Genomic DNA, 17,450 nt, shown 5'->3' on the forward strand with positions numbered 1-17,450 from the left:
TGAAGAAAAGCTTCATAGTAAACTGGACTGGCCCAGTGGAGGAGATCCTTTCCTCAAAGGCCACAAAACTACCGTTTGGGACGTGAACCTCTCAGTTGTGACAATCTGAAGATTCAATCTTGAAGATTCACTCGTGATCGTTGGGGAATTCTTCAGAGAAGTACCTGCTCCCCCAAATCCTTCCACCCTTGTGCCTTTTCCCTATGAGTTTGCGTAAACTGCTCCAGTTCTAGGGTGACCACATGGAAAGGAGGACAGGGCTGCTGTATCGTTCTATTGAAAAGGGAATTTCAGCAGGTGCCACTGTTATGCATGCAGCACCTGGTGAAATTCCCCTCTTCATCACAACCGTTAAAGCTTCAGGAGCCCTACCTTCTTTTGTATCTGGTCATTCTAAGGCAGGGCTTCTGCAGCTTTAATGGTTGTGATGAAGAGGGGAATTTCACCAGGTGCTGCATGCATAACAATAGCATTCCCTTTTCTCTGCAGCTGTTAAAGATATAGGATCCCTGTCCTCCTTTCCATATCGTCAGCCTACGGGCCAGTTCAGGGGGTGAGATCCAGAGAAGCTGCACCTGGGCTGGTGGGAATGGAGCGTCCTACTTTGCCTGCTGGCCTTTTCTTCTAAAGTGCTTCTCTGTCCAAGCGTCCAAGGGCGATCCCAAGGTGACAGGCCCAAAGGACAAGCCGGAATCGACTGGCCATGCGGTGTTTGTAGGCGTGTGCCTCATGCGCGAACACAGCGAGCTGAACACCCGCTCAGCCATACGGTCTCTCCTACTGCTGGGACCACGAGGCCTTAAAGCACCTACTTGTGATGTGCAGAGAGAAATTATACCGCAAAGCACTGCGCGCTGCGCTAGCAGACACAGAGCGCTACTGCACACGGTGGCTAACACTGCATTCCACAGTGACTAAACCACTGGGAGCCACGAGAGTATGTGCCACATAAAATTATAGCACACGCTGCAGGAAATGCACCAGTCTGGAGCACTGTTTCTTCAAGTGTACTCTCTTGCTAGCCAGAGATTGTCCCCACTGAGATCTGTCTCTCCCCCATGAAAAACCCCCCCCACACACTATTTATTTATTTATTTATTTATTTATTTATTGCATTTCTATACCGCACAATAGCCGGAGCTCTCTGGGCAGTTCACAAAAATTAAAAACATTCAAAGTATAAAACAACAGTATAAAACCATAATATACTGTAAAATACAATATAAAAGCTCAACCAGATCAAAACAGCAGCAATGCAAAATTACAAATTTAAAACAGCAAGTTAAAATGTATTTATAGACTGTTAAAATGCTGGGAGAATAAAAAGGTCTTCACCTGGCGTCCAAAGACATATAATGTAGGTGCCAAGCGAACCTCCTTAGGGAGCTCACTACTCTCACACTTTTCTGTCCTGCTGTCACGGGAGCCCCAGTTCCAGGTGTCAGAGTTTCCTTATGATACCTGCAGACACATGAGAACCTGGCAGAGAGGGCCATGGGACAGTTGACAACCTGGGAACCATAACTCAGGGTGAGATGTTGGCCAGCCCAGCAATGCAATTCATTCTCAGCTTCCAAAGCTATTTTTCATGCCAGGGCTGTAGAGAAAAGCTAATGCAACCGAACATACAGCTAGACAACCACCTGTCAGGGATGCTTTAGGGTGGATTCCTGCATTGCGCAGGGGTTTGGACTCGATGGCCTTGTAGACCCCTTCCAACTCTGCTATTCTATGATTCTATGATACAAAGCTGTCTTGGAATATGGTCTGACCATTCGTCCTTACAGCCCAGTATTCATTCCTCTGATTGGTAGGAGAGTATTATCTCCTCCGACATCACTGGTGGAGGTTTTCCCATCACCTTTTGATTCCAGAGTGAGGAACCTCGGACCCAGGGGCTAAATCTGGACCTCCTGAGATTCCAATCTGGCCCTCTAGGGTTCTCCAGGTGGCCCCGTCCCCTTCCTTTGGCCCCACCCCTTTCCCCTGACCACCTATCATTTGGTGGTTTCGCAGTTCCCTCTTCTAAAAAGCTGAAATGTCTTTCCTACAGTTTAGTTACTGGCAGTAAAAGCTTTAAGTTACACTATGCAGGCAATTTTTGTGGGAGTTTGGCCCTTAACGCTGCCCCCTTTGCTTTCAACCATGCCCACCCCTAAAATTCAGCCCCCAAGAGCGTCTCCACACCTTATTCGGTGCTCTGGCCGAATGAAGTCCTCCAGCCCTGTTTTAATTGGTGATAGCGGGGATGATCAAGAGTTTCTCCACACAAGTGATTTATTGCACGTTCATGATTGGTCGCTCACGGAAGTTTGCAGTTCTTTTGCATGACGTCGTCAACCTCCAGGACGTCTCCTGTATTTTTATCCTGCTCTCAAAAAGATCGAAGTTAAGCTCTAATAGAAGTAAATGGCGCTGTATCGGCAGTGTGAAATGTGGGCGTTGAGCTATAAGTCAGCCACTACATTGCGTGGTTTCCCTGAACATATATAGCATTGCCAAGGAGGGAGGTTTTCAATTCCAAATCGTATGTTTGCCATCTAATGGAGCCCATCGTAAACCCGGAAAGATTCCAGAAGAAGATAGCCTGGTAAGGATGCAGAACTTTTGCTTAATGTAGAGAAATTCCAAAACTTCTGCATGCAAAGCATTTGCTCTACCACTGTGCTATGGCTGGTGCACAATGCTGCAACAGTGTCTTAAATGTGGAAGGTGGCATGGAGATTACGGAGCATGGAGCATGAATTATGGGAATGGGCTGGGCCGCTGAATGCCAGGGAGATCCATTTCCCAATCATAACCTGACAGTAATACTTGCACTCAGGCTGAATGCCAACAACCAGCCAAGTGGCTGTTGACATGTGCTCTTTTTCCTATGTGTTAAAGAAGCCTTGCCCCCCCCCCCCCAATTAGAGGGGCCGGAAGGGACTAGAGACAGCTATATCAGCACAACACCACCTGGAAATTCCCTTGACGCAATCCTGTGCGCCATCACGTCAAGGTTCCTTTCTAGCTGTGTTTTCATAGAATCATAGAATCATAGAAGAGTAGAGTTGGAAGGGGCCTCTAAGGCCATCGAGTCCAACCCCTGCAGGAATCCACCCTAAAGCATCCCTGACAGATGGTTGTCCAGCTGCCTCTCGAAGGCCTCTAGTGTGGGAGAGCCCACCACGTCCCTAGGTAACTGGTTCCATTGTCATACCGCTCTAACAGTCAGGAAGTTTTTCCTGATGTCCAGCTGGAATCTGGCTTCCTTTAACTTGAGCCCGTTATTCCGTGTCCTGCACTCTGGGAGGATCGAGAAGAGATCCTGGCCCTCCTCTGTGTGACAACCTTTCAAGTATTTGAAGAGTGCTCTCATGTCTCCCCTCCACCTTCTCTTCTCCAGGCTAAACATGCCCAGTTCTTTCAGTCTCTCTTCATAGGGCTTTGTTTCTAGACCCCTGATCATCCTGGTTGCCCTCCTCTGAACACGCTCCAGCTTGGCTGCACCCTTCTTGAATTGTGGAGCCCAGAACTGGACGCAATACTCTAGATGAGGCCTAACCACAGCTGAATAGAGAGGAACCAGTACCTCACGCGATTTGGAAGCTTTTGTCTACATGAACACGAGGGGAGAAAACGCCACGATGAACTGAACGCAGCGAAGCGGGAAGCACAACGCTCCCTGCTCTGCACAAAAGCTGGAAAGAATTTCAAAAAAGGAACGACACCACCTTTTCCAACCTCGTGCCCTCCGAGGGCCCTGCTAGCTGGGGATGACTGGAGTTGTAGTCTGCCACATCCGGAGGGCACCGTGTCGGGGAAGACTGCCTGCCTCGGTAAACAAGAGCGGGACACTCAGAACCCCAGTCTCTGGGATGAAGTTTGGATGTGGTGAATTTTGGAAGCGCCTTTAGGACTAAGCCCATGCCGCTGCACCTGCACACGCCCTGTTCTGCTTCTCTTGCTCCGCACCCCTCTCCTCTTTTCCTTCCCTCTGTCACCCCTGCCCCACTATAGAAATTGGGGGGATAAGCTACTCACAGTGGAGACCCATCTCTTTTTAGAAAGCTGCTTACATTGTTCTGTAAAGCACACGCTTCGCGCTGGAGAAATACAGTTTTCCAGCATAACTCACTCACCCCACCCCAAATCTCCATGGGTGCTACCTCAAAAGCTCCTCTGTTTGGTGCAAGTTGCTCAAGCAGGTTCTGTGGAGACTCCCATAAAAAAAAGGGGAGGGGAGGGCGAAGGGGGAAGCGAAGCACCCAACTCCTTTGCTCCACGGCTCCAATTTAATACAAAGCAAGAGCTGCCTGGGGGGGCCTTTTCTGTGCATGAGGGGGCAGGAACAGTGAGCTCATTACTTACACTCAGCTGCATCCCACCCACCCACCGACCCCTCTCTATTGGCACTGAAAGCCTTGGCAGGTCCATGGTGGATTTGCTGTGCCTTGAACCAGTTTGACTAGCTGTGCTAGATGAGCCGCTGGCCGGGCCAACAGGCCTCGAACGGGCATGTCAAACGTGCTGCCCTGAGATGAGGACGCCGAGGCTTTCCCTGCCAGCCCGGCTGCCAAAGCTGTGTCCTCAGCGCCGGAGGGAGGAGTCAGGAGAAGACCCATGAGCCAGGGCGTTGAGACAGAGGAAAGAGGGTTACAAGCCGGCATTCAGCAATACTACAGACGAGAAGGAGCTTGGAATTGTTGTAGATCACAAGCTGAATATGAGCTAACAGTGTGATATGGCTGCAAGAAAGGCCAATGCTATTTTGGGCTGCATTAATAGAAGTATAGCTTCCAAATCGTGTGAAGTACTGGTTCCTCTCTATTCGGCCCTGGTTAGGCCTCATCTAGAGTATTGCGTCCAGTTCTGGGCTCCACAATTCAAGAAGGGCGCAGACAAGCTGGAGCGTGTTCAGAGGAGGGCAACCAGGATGATCAGGGGTCTGGAAACAAAGCCCTATGAAGAGAGACTGAAAGAACTGGGCATGTTTAGCCTGGAGAAGAGAAGATGGAGGGGAGACATGAGAGCACTCCTCAAATACCTAAAAGGTTGTCACACAGGGGAGGGCCAGGATCTCTTCTCGATCCTCCCAGAGTGCAGGACACGGAATAACGGGCTCAAGTTAAAGGAAGCCAGATTCCAGCTGGACGTCAGGAAAAACTTCCTGACTATTAGAGCAGTATTTATTTATTTAAGCATTTTTATGCCGCCATTCAGCCAAAAAAGGCTCTCATGGCGGCTTACAAAAGTATTTCTTGACAGTCCCTGCCCACAGGCTTACAATCTAAAAGACATGACACAAAAGGAAAGGGGATTGGGAGGGAGGAGGAAGAGGGGACAATGGAATCAGTTACCTAGGGAGGTGGTGGGCTCTCCCACACGAGAGGCCTTCAAGAGGCAGCTGGACAACCCTCTGTCAGGGATGCTTTAGGGTGGATTCCTGCATTGAGCAGGGGGTTGGACTCGATGGCCTTGTAGGCCCCTTCCAACTCTGCTATTCTATGATTCTATGATTAAGGCTTGCTAGCTGTTCACTGCAGGAGCTGTACTTTGGAAGATAATTAGCTACCTGTATATAAAACAAAAGGTATCACACCGAGTGCCCAGGTGGTATCTAAACCTGCTGACTTGTCTGGTGGGTGGAAGCGTTTCAGGATTAGGTCATATGGCCTGCCAAAGGCTCTGTACTGTTTGCAGGTACTTTCACGGGTTAGCTGGCTGGGCGATGACTTGGCAGCCAGGTAGGTGTTTGCATGTTTCTGGAGTCCCATGGAAGTAACTCCCTTTAATCTAATCCGTGGAGGAAGCATGTACACAATTACTCTTGCCTACCTGCAATCCTCTAGCTCCCGGCAGCTTTCCATTGCTGTGACTGTGCTGCTGCTTCTGAAACGAAACGGATTCTTGAGCCAAGGTGTCAGGGGAATGTCAACGAAAATGCAAAGCACAGCTACACCTGTACAGAGAGCCCGTATGTCTGACCACCTCTGTAACAAGACCCAGCCACGGCTGATCTCTCTAGCCAATACAAGCAAGGCTCTAAAGAACAGGTGGTCTCGGTCCTCAAAGCAGCTTGCCAGCATCCTCAGGCAGCCCAAGCTGAAAAGTAACCAGACGGTGCCACAAGTACATCTGTCTCTGCTTCTGTCAAACACTATGTCATCCAAGTCAGAGTGGATATGAACAGTTTTTAGCTTCATCCCACGTACCTGTTTCCTTCTAATTATCCCCTACAGCGCTAAGTTGTTGGTGTTGTTGCTAAATCACACCCTGGGCGGCAGCACTCCTAAGATCCTTTGCAAAGGGTTTAAGGGGAGAAATGTAAAAAAAATCATTAAAAAATCAACAGATGACCCAATCCGATTCAAATTTGGTATGCTTAAAGCTCTCCTTAATATCTATTACTGTGCCAATTTTGATATCTTTATCTTTAAAGCTTATGCAGATGTACGCATTTGTTTAATTTTTCTTTAAACATATCAATTCCTGCTCCTGGGCCCCCAGTGGCTGCTTGGAAAACAACAAATGATTCTCTCGAAAACTACTAGCAAAGTACCTCGATTCTTTTCCCTTTATAGCACAATTAAAGCAAGATGCATAGGAGTACTTCACAACAAAAGCAGATTATAAGATGGAAAACTTCAGAGTCCTTTGCACGCAATTCGCAGTGATTGCACAGTATAACGTGGGTGTGATAAAGCTTTATCTCCAAATGTAATGCAAATCAATCATAACAGGCCTGTGAGGGTTCCAATTGCTGACTCAATGGGCCTGTTCCAACTAGGCTTCCAACCACTCAGAAAAAGTTCATTGGCCAACAGAGGCCATGGCGGTGGAGAAAGAAGGTGTTTTTTTCCCTCCACCATCACTGCCAATGAGTACACCCTAAAATGGACTCTAATCTGTGTTTGGTCATATCCACTTCAACACTTCTACCACCTGACCTTTCTGTTTCATTACTCTCAGCTCCACAGAATATCATGGAATGGATATGACCTAACCTTTTGGCTGAGAACATTTTGGAGGAATTGTATGGATAGCCCTGGTCACCCCATGATTCCAGGACTTGACCTGGACTTCGGCAGAACCACCAGCCAATTCTGTGGGAAATTCCCCCAAGGATATTACAGATACATAAGCTGCCCAGGGTGGACCGTTATCGTTGACCGTCTCCCCTGGAATCAAAGTTCCCCAAGGCTATAAGGTCTCTTCTACAGCAAGCAGGATATTCCACTATGAAAGAGGTATATAAAAGGCAGGAACCACACTACTGCTTTATAGTGGTACTGAAGTGCACTGACAACTGTTGGGACCCACAATACACCAAGCAGGATATAGCACTATGAAAGCAGTATATGGTATATGTCAATGGTGAGGGAGGAAGCAGCAGCCAGGCACCTCTCCACCGTGCCTGGGTCCAGCTCCAGCTGAGAGCCCCCTCCCTCCTGCTGTCAACTGTAACTGCTGAACTTTACAACTAAGATTGTAGTGCCTGAATTTGCTTTCCTTTTCCCCCTCCTCCTCCTCCTCCCTCCCAATCCCCTTTCCTTTTGTGTCATGTCTTTTAGATTGTAAGCCTGTGGGCAGGGACTGTCAAGAAATACTTTTGTAAGCCGCCGTGAGAGCCTTTTTTTGGCTGAATGGCGTCATAAAAATCCTTAAATAAATAAATAAATAAAATAATGGGCCCCAGCAGGTGTCAGTGCATTTCAATACCACTATAAAGCAGCAGTGTGGTTCCTGCCTTTTATATACTGCTTTCATACCACTTTCATAGTGGAATATCCTCCTTGGTGTAGATGAGCCCTAAGTCTTGGGATCCTTAACACTACCTCTGAGACCTCTTCCATCAGCTCAGGTGGGAAGATTGTGGGGCAGAAGGGTCTCTATCATGTGTCTGTGAGCTTCATCACGTCAGCGTTATACAGTGTAATAACTGCAAACTGCATGCAAAGAACTCCGAAGTTTTCCAGCTTACAATCTGCTTTTATTGTGAACTACTCCCATGCATCCTGCCTTAATTGTGCTATAAATCCAAAAGATTTGCCGTATTTTGCTACTAGTTTTCGAGCGTATCATCCGAGCAGCCACTGGGGCGCAGGAACAGGATTTGAAGAAAAATTAAACAAATGCTTACGTCTGCGTAAGCTTTAAAGATGAAGACATCAAACTTGAGGCAAGCAGTGGTTGTGTTCCTGCCTGGAAAAGGGGCGTTTTGTGGCTCTAAATTGAGCTTTGACTACACCTTTTGCGGCTTCAGAACGGTGCTCCCAGCCGGAAGCCGCTCTGGGAGAGCGACTTCCGGGCGCGCCGTTCCGAAGCCACCTGCCCACCCCAGTGTCCTGGCTTCGCTTTGGCTGGGCGTCCACCCAGCTGAAACGAAGCCAGGACGCTGGAGCGGGGTGGGTGGGCGTGGCTTTGCTTCAGCTGGGTGGGCACCCAGCCAAAGTGAAGCCAGGACACTGGGGTGGGCAGGTGGCTTCAGAATGTCGCGCCCGGAAGCCGCCCTCTCAGAACCGCTGTGGGAGAGCAGCTTCCAGGTGCGGCGTTCAGCACCCCCCCTTCCCTTGGCGCTCCAGTTGGCCGCCTGAGTGGCCTCTATGGTAGCACTGGCCCTGATCATAAGGAGACGCTAGCATACATACACCAAATAATTGGGACCAGACAACTGTGCCAAAAACATGCAAGAGGAAATTAAATCTGGCAAGGACACCATTCACAGCACCACGCAGAAAGTATGGCATGCTCCATTTTCAAAGTAAGTTGTAGTGGAGGGGGTGGGATTGTCCCAAAAATTACACAGACTCCCTGGTATTTTCATTGCAAAGAGAGGTATGATGCTTTCAGTTCAAACTTATAATTCCTAGGATCCCCTTGGAAGAGGAAACGGCTATTAGACCAGTTTAAGACCATAACGTAGATGCACAGAGCTTGACCCATGGAAAAAGCACAGCCTGCTCCCAAATATGGTGGTGGTTGAAAAGCCGAGTCTGTACCAAACCCCAAGTATTGTCAAAAGGAAATCTGGGCTACCTACTCAAGAGTGAGCTCTTTTGAAATTTATCTCTGAGTAAACACACGTAGGATGCTGCTAATTTTATTAGGGCAGGTCTACTCAATCTCAAATCTTGTCCAATTGTCAGAGAAATAAGGGCTGCTGCTGATAAGATCTAAGGATGGGAACCTTCCTCAACAGAAGGGATCATAGAATCAAAGAATAGCAGAGCCGGAAGGGGCCTCTAAGGCCATCGAGTCCAACCCCCTGCTCAGTGCAGGAATCCACCTTAAAGCATCCCTGACAAAGGGCTGTCCAGCTGCCTCTTGAAGGCCTCCAGTGTGGGAGAGCCCACAACCTCCCTAGGTAACTGGTTTTACTGTCGCACTGCTCTAACAGTCAGGAAGTTTTTCTTGATGTCCAGCTGGAATCTGGCTTCCTGTAATTTGAGCCCATTCCATGTCCTGCACTCTGGGAGGATCGAGAAGAGATCCTGGCCCTCCTCTGGGTGACAACCTTTCAAGTATTTGAAGAGTACTGTCATGTCTCCCCTCCATCTTCTCTTCTCCAGGCTAAACATGCCCAGTTCTTTCAGTCTCTCTTCATAGGGCTTTGTTTCCAGACCCCTGATCATCCTGGTTGCCCTCCTCTGAACACGCTCCAGCTTGTCTGCGTCCTTCTTGAAGTGTGGAGCCCAGAACTGGACGCAATACTCATGATGAGGCCTAACCAGCACTGAATAGAGGAGAACCAGTACCTCACACGATTTGGAAGCTATACTTCTATTAATGCAGCCCAAAATAGCATTTACTTTTTTTGCAGCCACATCACACTGTTGGTTCATATTCAGCTTGTGATCATAGAATCATAGAATAGCAGAGTTGGAAGGGGCCTACAAGGCCATCGAGTCCAACCCCCTGCTCAATGCAGGGATCCATTGATCACAATTGCTGAACCATCAGAACCAAAATATTGGATATTTGTTCCCTGCTATTCTTTCAAAGAGCTCTGAGAGCGTGTGGAGGGTTCTCAGTAGATCTGCCACCCAGGCATTGGCCAAGCTCAGAACTGCTTCGCTTCAGAGATGGAAATATAGCAGATGCCTTCTGGACTAGTTGAAACATAGGAGACTTTTGCTCCAAGAAATGGATGGAGACAAGTCCAAGTTGTGTGTCAAAACTTTATGTGAACTAATGCCAGTGGGGGCCCGGGAATTCCCAAGAGCCAAAAATCAAAATGCTCAGAGCCAGTTCTGTACGAGGCTTAGAAAATCTTTACATTCTCAGTCTTGCATCTGTATGATATACTTAACTCTATAATGCATTTATTTAATTCATTTAAAATATTTCTTAGCCGGTTTTTTTTTTTAGGACAGAAGCCCTCCCAAGGTGACGTACAGCTAGAAAACACATGAAACAATAATGGTCAATGTTTTCCACATACATTATCTTAATAACTTACAACAACCCTGTAAGGTAGGGTGACCATATGAAAAGGAGGACAGGGCTCCTGTACTTTTAACAGTTGTTTTGAAAAGGGAATTTCAGCAGGTGTCATTTGTATATATGGAGAACCTGGTGAAATTCCCTCTTCATCACAACAGTTAAAGCTGCAGGAGCTATACTAGATTTAAAAGAGGGCAGGGCTCCTGCAGCTTTATCTGTTGTGATGAAGAGGGAATTTCACCAGGTTCTCCATATATACAAATGACACCTGCTGAAATTCCCTTTTCTATGCAACTGTTAAAGATACAGGAGCCCTGTCCTCCTTTTCATAGGGTCACCCTACTATAAGGTAGGTTAATATCATCCCCAGGTTCCAGATGGAGGGTGTGGGTCATCCTAATCACCCACGTTTAGTTTTTTAATGGTTTTAATGCTTTATGTGTGTATGTTCTGTGTTTTAGAATTTTAAATTTTGTATACTTGTTTTTATCTCAATTTTAGAATTTCTGTAAACCGCCCAGAGAGCCCTGGCTATGGGAGCAGTATATAAGTGTAATAAATAAATAAATAAAGCTGAGAGAAAGTTTCCCTGTAATTATTTCCCATGTTAAATGAGATGTGTGGCGTCCCATGTCTAACAGGACATCAGACACACACCCCACCCAATCCAGAAAATAAACCCGAATCCCGAGTGCTTTGCACTCTTGAAGGTGATGATGTTTTTAGGTGCAATCCTATTTAGACAGAAAAAATGGGCCACAACTCCCAGCATGCCCCAGCCAGGTGTGTTGGCTGTTGCATGCTGGGAGTTGTGGGCCTTTTCCCTGTCTAAACAGGCGTAAGATTACGACTTTAAATGTGTTTTGAAACATTTTAGGCTTTTGTGTGTTTTCTTATCTTAGCCCCTGCAAGTCTTTTCATTATCCTAGTCCCTGCAGTGTAGTATTTTGCCTATTTATTCTTCTCATATTGCTGATTTTTATTGGGTGTTGTTGTTTTTAATCACGACTGCAAAACGCTCAGAGAAATAATTTCGTGAGGCGTTTAAATAAATTTAATTGCAATTATAACTTCTTCTTCCTTCGTTCAGAGAAGCCAGCCGGCTGGAACCGGAGGGGCTTCGGAGACCTTTTCCTCCCGCCAAGCCCCAGCAGCAGCTTCCGTTGAAAACGAGGAGCTCCGTTCCGCACCTCGTTCCAAAATCCGGGCTCCGGGTTTTCCTTCCAGCCGGGCCTGCGTCACCCTTCCTTCCAGCCCTCCTCCTCCTCCTCCTCCTCCTCTTCCCGCCCTTTCCCTCCCCGTCCCCTCCCCCACGCCCTCCGCGGCCGCCATTTCGCGGCTTCTCCTCAGCCGCTTCCCGCCAAAAGCTCCACATCATGGACGCCCGACGTCAATGCGGGCAGAAACAAAAGAGTCCCTAGTTGGGCCGGCGGGCGGGCGGGAAGCGCCGCCAGTGCCTTGCTTTTTCGTCCTTTACGTTCATGCTCCACATTTTTAAATATATTTATTGAACACTCATGTTAATAAAAGTCACGACGTGTACGGACGGAGGAAGCGCGCGCGCGCGCGGGGGGGGGTCTCTCACACGTGCGAATGTGCATCCTGCGTGTTTATTCCGACGCGCGTTTATCTCGTGGAATTTTAATGGGGCTCCCAAGTAGGGCTGCTTCCCTTGGACACAAGGGATAAAACTCGTGTAGATCCATTGAAATGAAGAGGCTTTGGTTAGTCGTGACTCAATTTAAATTCCATTCATTTCAATGGGTCTACTCTAATAGGGTGACCCTATGAAAAGGAGGACAGGGCTCCTGTATCTTTAACAGTTGCATAGAAAAGGGAATTTCAGCAGGTGTCATTGGTATATATGGAGAACCTGGTGAAATTCCCTCTTCATCACAACAGTTCAAGGTGCAGGAGCTATACTAGAGTGACCAGATTTAAAAGAGGGCAGGGCTCCTGCAGCTTTATCTGTGGTGATGAAGAGATAATTTCACCAGGTTCCCCATATATACAAATGACACCTGCTGAAATTCCCTTTTCAACGCAACTGTTAAAGATGCAGGAGCCCTGTCCTCCTTTTCATAGGGTCACCCTAACTCTAAGCATGTTGGATTTTACCCAAGTCCCCTTCCTCACAGGACTTCCACACCCACCTACTCTAGAGGAAGACTCCTTCACTTTTGGCAGCCTGCATAAAAACAACAATTTTGGTAGCACAACCAAAACATCTGTTTTAGCCAAATCCTGGCATTCTTACCAAGAACACTTCTAAGCCTTGTGTTTTTCTGTCTGCTCCACTGAAGGAAAGTAATGTTTTGGGTCCAAGGACATGGTGCTTCTGAACATGTGCAGAGTACCTTTCCTTTGCAGGAAAGTTAGGTGATTATAATCTAAAAGGGATGTGTCTCAAACTTCTTAAGTCTCAGAGCTCCCTTTACAAACGTAAACATGTTTACTCATTCAAACGTCCTACTGAGTTTATAGGAGATCAAATCCGACCAAATGGGAGAACTCATTTAATAATAGTTTACGCTGCAGACTGTTCAAAGTGCCTCACAGGTTCGACATAATCCTTACAAGTTACAATCCTGAAAAGTAGATCAGGAGTATTTACACACACTGGCATTATGGGATGCTGAGGGTGAGTGACTCCCCTAAGATCACAGAAATGCGTTCAGAAATAAGAGTCAGACCAGGAGCTGTGTGGTTTATAGCTCCGGCTGCAATCCTAAACACGCAGAGTAGATCTCATTGAACTCTTTGGGACTTACTTCTGAGTAAACATGCTTAGAATTGTCCTGCATGTCTCTTAGGCACTATGCACTGCTGGCTCCCAAGTACTTTGAGTCACTGAGGGATTTACTAGAGAGTAAGTAGTCTTAGAAAAGCAAATCTTATGTGTGTTTATTTGGATTGTCCCCAAACAAACCATCAACCTTCTGTTCCTCAAGTGACCATGCATGTGTAGCCTGCTGCTGTATCTGAAGATCTCTGGTCTGGAGCATTAATTCAACCCTGATATTAGAAAATTAAGAGACTTCTCCAATCCTCTCAATAAATCACACACAATGAAAAACCCAAGGAGCCGTTTCCCCAATCTCTTTCATCTCAGATAAAGCTGGAATAATGCAGCAGCGGAGAAGCCATGCCACCACATAATGCCACAGGTGCATTAAACCAGGGTGACCACATGGAAAGGAGGACAGGGCTCCTCTGTCTTTAACAGTTGCATAGAAAAGGGAATTTCAGGTGTCATTTGTATATATGGAGAACCTGGTGAAATTCCCTCTTCATCACAACAGTTAAAGGTGCAGGAGCTATGCTAGAGTGACCAGATTTAAAAGAGGGCAGGGCACCTGCAGCTTTAACTGTTGTGATGAAGAGGGGATTTCACCAGGTGCTGCGTGCCTACAAATGACACCGGCTGAAATTCCTTTTTCAATGGAAGTGTTAAAGATACAGGAGCCCTGTCCTCCTTTTCATATGGTCACCCTAATTAAACCCACCCAGTTCTTGGCTGATGGGGGAATGAGATGCTGCCGGGCCTCTATATCCTCTCTGGAACCTTGTCCCTCCTGCCTGCTGTAGCGTTAGAGGACCTGGGATCCAAAGTATAATTGTTTCAAAAGATTCTATAAATATAAAACAGGGAAATGCATTGCGTTACTTAGTTTGCAGAAAATGCTCAGCGGTTCCTTTGTGCAGTGCTTTTAAAGCTGGCCCACAAGAAGAAGGTCATAGAGAATTTCCACCAGATGCAACTTCTCCTATCACACTTCTCTCCCTCTCTCTCCCGCAAACACGCAAACGAAGTGTGTGTTCGCATGCCGGCTAGTACAAGCAGTGCCCATTAAACATCCCTTTGATGAGAGTGCATGCATGAGCACTGAAAGCAAAAAACAACAATGCTCACACTTTCCCCTGCCCTGCCTTTATAGCCTATTCTGGCAATTGGCCATGAGGTTAAAATCCTGGCTAGGCCTGTAAAATCCTGGCTGCTTGGGAATCCTACCACCTACTGGCTGCTCGTGTTATTATTATTATTACTAACTGAGACCTGCCAGTACCAAAAAGGTTGTACTGTTCAGGACAAGACTGCTACTGCTAGGCTGTAATTACTCAGGACTGTAATTTGGAGTGTACAGATCAGTTGAAGTGGAGTGTGCTTAGAAAGGTGTATCCCAGGATTCTTTGCAATGTTGCAAAGGGTGCTGGGAAATGATAGAAACTCCTGGATCGTGCAGTCAGACATGATCCAAGGTTGCACCTCCACATCCTCTGCAGAAGTTAAGCCCTGTGCAAGATATACAAATGTAGGGTGACCATAAGAAAAGGAGGACAGGGCTCCTGTATCTTTAACAGTTGCATAGAAAAGGGAATTTCAGCAGGTGTTATTTGTATATATGGAGAATCTGGTGAAATTCCCTCTTCATCACAACAATTAAAGGTGCAGGAGCTATACTAGAGTGACCAGATTTAAAAGAGGGCAGGGCACCTGCAGCTTTAACTGTCGTGATGAAGAGGAAATTTCACCAGGTTCTCTATATATACAAATGACTCCTGCTGAAATTCCCTTTTCAATACAACTGTTAAAGATACAGGAGCATTGTCCTCCTTTTCATATGGTCACCCTATACAAATGAAGAAAAAAACCACACCTGTATAATGGAGGATGGGTGTGTGGAAGTCATGCCTGGTGACCGCTCCCTACTCCCAAACTTCTCACAATTCAAAGGGCTGACTACAGACATTGTTCTAGAAGCTGGTCATGACGGACACGATAGTGAAATGAAACAGTGATGCAGGTAATTGCTTGTGAGTTTTCCATTAAGCTTGCTCATGAACTTCAGAAGAAGTTCAGCACACAGTATTGCCTAACAAACTTGAAACGCAGATTGGAGATGTATTGAAAACGGATACCTTCTTCTTTTATCCCGTTGTGGTTATATCACAGGCTCTCATCTCTATTGCAAGCTCTTTGTTAATACGTAATTGCAAATGTGGGTATGCAACAAAATGTTGCAGTATAAAATGATTCTCTTCAGGGTCCCGGCCACTCCATTTCATTTCCCCTCTCCCCTATTTTCCCTTTTCTCTCCCCTGTAACAGTTACTCATCATTCTGTCCCCACTGAGCACACTCAGTCCTCAGTGGACTACATTTGGGAGTGGGATTCTCCTTTTGGAGGCATTTTAGGGTGGGGGAGAAGATGGAAGCATGTATGCCCAGTCCTATCTGCATTCATATCTTGAATTTCTCTATTTATTTCTATGGGTAGATCTCACTTCTGTTCCTGGGGACATTTGTGCAATCGCCCCCCCCCCCCCCCGAGACTGTCAAAAATTGCTATTGCCGACTATATTTCAAGTCGTCATGGCGGAGAATTGGGAAAAGTTTTCAATTAGCAATAATCACGCCTCGGATTAACGTCATTGGCTACGATACTGCCACTGCGCAAATCTTGTGGCAATCCTAAGGAGAAGGGCATAGCTCAGTGTGATACAGGAGGTCCTAGGTTCAATTCCTGGCTTCTCCAGGTAGGGCAAGGCAAGAATCCTGCCTGAAACTCTAGTGAGCTGCTGCCAGTCAGTGTCGACAATATTGGGCTAGATGGACCAATGGTCTGACTCAGTTTTAGGCAGTTTCCGATGTTCCTATGTGGTATGGCTGGGTGGGGCACGCTGGGAGCGGTAGGCCTTTTTCTCTGTCTATACATGCTTTGGATTGCACACATAAAGAATTAAGAAAATGATTAGCTTGTGCTAATCTTCTGGTGAAAATTGGAAGGACGCCTTTTAAGACGTTGGCCAAAGCTGAATGCAGTGCTGTGAGCCCACCAAAATGGACAGATGGTCTACTAGGAACAGCATTTCTCAAGAGAGAGAGAGAAAGCCCCCCCCCCCCCCAAGTCCCTTCAATTTCTAAATCAAGTATTGGGAAGGAGGTGCTGGAACAGAATGATGGAATTCGCTGTTCATGAACATCTTGAAAATTCTAGAAGATTTCAGATAAGGTACATGATGCTCTTTAGCAGCACTGGTTACTTAGGAAAATGTGCATGCTCAACTCCGTGGCTATTGATGATTTAATTAGATTTCATATGTCCTCAATTCAAGTGACGTCCATATTACATAAAGGAAAGAGTAAGATGGAAGGTAATGTGAACAAGACGCTTTGTTGTTTTAGCACAAACAGTGTGACTTTTGCTGGGGTAAACTTTGAGCGGCATCAGTAAAGATAGTATTATAATTAGGACAACACATTGAGTGTAAACGGCTCTGGTTTACAACAGCTTCAATTGGTTTAAATTGACAGGAGTGTGTGTGGGGGGGGAGAAAGAGTGGTCTTCTATTTTTAAATCATAACCAGCCGAGATTTCTCCTCTACATCACAGAGCTTAGCGAATTCCCATTTTGTGAATGGCTTCTGAAATATGCAAGCAAAGTGGTGCCCTGCCCTCTGCTCCAGAAATGGGGAATGTGTAGCCTTCCAGATGTTGCAAGTCCCATCATCTCTCGCCATTGGCCATGCTAATTAAGGCTGGTAGTTGTTGTAGTCCAACAACATCTGGAGGGCCTCATATTCCCTACCCCTCCTTCAGGAAAATAGCTGTTGTGTGATCATAGAATCATAGAATAGCAGAGTTGGAAGGGGCCTACAAGGCCATTGAGTCCAACCCCCTGCTCAATGCAGGAATCCACCCTAAAGCATACCAGACAGATGGATGTCCAGCTGCCTCTTGAAGGCCTCTAGGGTGGGAGAGCCCACAACCTCCCTAGGAAACTGGTTCCATTGTCATACTGCTCTAACAGTCAGGAAGTTTTTCCTGATGTCTAGCTGGAATCTGGCTTCCTTTAACTTGAGCGTGTTATTCCATGTCCTGCAGAGTATAACCACTCTGGTCATTTTTAAGACTCACCTGAAATTCACTGTGTCCCTCCATCTCAGTGGAGAAACTGCCACCGGTGGCTTAGGTACTATATGCCACTCCCAGCAATATCCAACACACATTCTCAGTTATT

General features: G+C 46.7%; 1 non-coding gene across 1 annotated transcript; it reads right to left on the bottom strand.

Moving 5' to 3' along the window:
• Nucleotides 1-15,749: 15,749 nt before the first annotated feature.
• On the bottom strand, nt 15,750-15,890 carry LOC134403205 (U4 spliceosomal RNA). The gene has a single exon (XR_010025745.1). It is a non-coding gene; the product is annotated as a U4 spliceosomal RNA (small nuclear RNA).
• Nucleotides 15,891-17,450: the final 1,560 nt, after the last annotated feature.

Source organism: Elgaria multicarinata, chromosome 8 (assembly GCF_023053635.1).
Source record: "Elgaria multicarinata webbii isolate HBS135686 ecotype San Diego chromosome 8, rElgMul1.1.pri, whole genome shotgun sequence".
Taxonomy (NCBI): domain Eukaryota; kingdom Metazoa; phylum Chordata; class Lepidosauria; order Squamata; family Anguidae; genus Elgaria; species Elgaria multicarinata.